Source organism: Limulus polyphemus, unplaced genomic scaffold (assembly GCF_000517525.1).
Source record: "Limulus polyphemus unplaced genomic scaffold, Limulus_polyphemus-2.1.2 Scaffold173, whole genome shotgun sequence".
NCBI classification, from domain to species: Eukaryota; Metazoa; Arthropoda; class Merostomata; order Xiphosura; family Limulidae; genus Limulus; species Limulus polyphemus.
In genome coordinates, this window is record NW_013665783.1 from 461,619 (window position 1) to 464,275 (window position 2,657).

Consider the following 2,657-nt stretch of genomic DNA (forward strand, 5'->3'; position numbering starts at 1 on the left):
ATATTTATATAGATACATACAACATACAGCACTATTATATTTATAGTGATAACATACAATAGACAGTACTATTATATTTATATAGATAACATACAATAGACAGTACTATTATATTTATAGTGATAACATACAACATACAGTACTATTATATTTATAGAGATAACATACAATAGACAGTACTATTATATCTATATAGATAACATTCAATAGACAGTACTATTATATTTATATAGATACATACAACATACAGCACTATTATATTTATAGTGATAACATACAATAGACAGTACTATTATATTTATATAGATAACATACAATAGACAGTGCTATTATATTTATATAGATAACATACAATAGACAGTGCTATTATATTTATATAGATAACATACAATAGACAGTACTATTATATTTATATAGATACATACAATAGACAGTACTATCATATTTATATAGATACATACAACATACAGCACTATTATATTTATAGTGATAACATACAATAGACAGTACTATTATATTTATATAGATAACATGCAATAGACAGTGCTATTATATTTATATAGATAACATACAATAGACAGTGCTATTATATTTATATAGGTAACATACAATAGACAGTGCTATTATTTTTATATAGATACATACAATAGACAGTACTATTATATTTATATAGATACATACAACATACACTACTATTATATTTATATAGATAACATACAACATACAGTACTATTATATTTATATAGATTAATCAGCAATGTTTTAGGTTTCTGTTTATTTCTAGTATAAATTCGTGAATTTCATAAACTAACAAGTTTGTTTTTCATTTGAATTCACAATTAGGAAATAGCAATTGAGAAAAACAAACATATAACAAATTTAACAACAATACAATTTTATATTTCGCTTATTCTAATATTTGCATTAAGCATTATTTGACACTTTCAACCTGAACTCCAACTTATGCGTTAATCGGGATGAATGGCCGATTAAAATATCGTAAAGCTCAGGCATAGCCGTCTCTAATATAGAGCTGCTGACCAGTGACAGGAAAACCATTTCAGCAGCATTAATCGCCCACACGGTTATTCTTAGCCGAATAGTGGGATTGTCTGTCACTTTTATAACGCGCTAACAGCTGAAAGTGTAGAGCATGCTCAGCAGCGTATTGAGAACTCGAATTACGGGTCTTCCTATCTACAACGCGGAAAGTTAATCATTAGGCTACTTCTAGGTCCTGGATTAAACAGACAATTAATTCTAAAATCATATAGAGGTAGCCATTGATTTAAAAAAAACTAAATAAGATTTGGTTGTACTTACAATATTATAGAATCGTATTTATTACTAAAATACGTAGATATTTAAAACACAAGATATCTATGTAAATATCCTGTACATTTTGATTATTTCCGTTATTCAAAAGCTGCTACTTGAAAAAAAAAATTACGTTTCTGTGAAATATCGTTAGTTTTCGAAGAAATTTTAGCAGAAGTTAAAACAAAAGACTCCTTCCCAATTCACAGTTCCTCCTGCTATTATCGAAGACGGTACGAGCTCAGATACTATTGCCGACGAGATGTCTAGAGTAAGTCTTCGTTGCCAAGCAACTGGCTATCCAACACCAAAATTATTCTGGAGGCGGGAGGACTACAAAGACATCAGTGTAGTGTCGTACACAGGTCGCAGGTTCTCAGGTACGAGGGAAAGTTTGGAACTATTTTCTGTCGATTTACAAACACACGCTTTATATTAAGATGGAGACATAGTTTGAAAATCTTATCTTTGTCAAATCACTCACTCGATCGTTTTCGAAATCCTGATGAAAGTATTTAGAAATTTGTTGAAGATTGAGAAATAAAGTTACGGCTATTAGACTATTAGTTAGTATATAATGTTTTGGAAAGTTTTTATATTTTTTTTTCAAGCGAAACGCACAAGAAAGACTGTGTTTGAGGCAAATGAATATTATAATTAAATATATAAACACATACACACGCACACACATATAACTTTGATAAGTCTAGTTTGTACTCATTGTAGACGTTTCACTTTTTCACACAGTTTGTAAGTATCTTCTGACAAAGAGTCATCTTGGGTGTGAATGAATCCGTCTTACGTGAAAATTTAGTTAACACGCATCTATTTATTTTAGTGGCACTTACACCTTTTCATATATGATTTGCAATGTCGTATTTTTTATTCGGTTAGCAGCTTTCTTCTGAATGCAAAGCACAATAGGCAGTGTGGTAATTATATTCTATTGATTCTATACGTGTGTTACATATAGAATCATTAAGCAGTCAGCCCTCTGTATAATACCGCAATGCCGTAATATTATTCGCACACCTAAATTAACTTAGATTACTATTATGTGATGCATTATTAAAAACGAGTGAAAAAACCGCATACATCTGATTTTCTATTGAGTTTAAACATAGGGCCGCAACAACACCTCACCAACGGAAGGTGTTGTTGTAGTTACTTGTAGCAGGTTGGTTTTTACGGGGTGGAGTTGCTAGCCCCGCGCCCAACCCTCCTCCTTTATCATCCTGGACTTGGGACCAGGCAACGGCGGAGGTTGGCCGTCCCTAATTTAACAGTGTAGGACTAAAGAGAAGGCAGCTAGTCATCACCACCCACCGCCAACTCTTGGG

At 31.7% G+C, this 2,657-nt stretch overlaps 1 pseudogene; it reads left to right on the forward strand.

Annotated features, from left to right (window-relative positions):
* LOC106478020 overlaps nucleotides 1-2,657 on the forward strand; it is an 83,803-nt pseudogene that overhangs the window by 62,536 nt on the left and 18,610 nt on the right.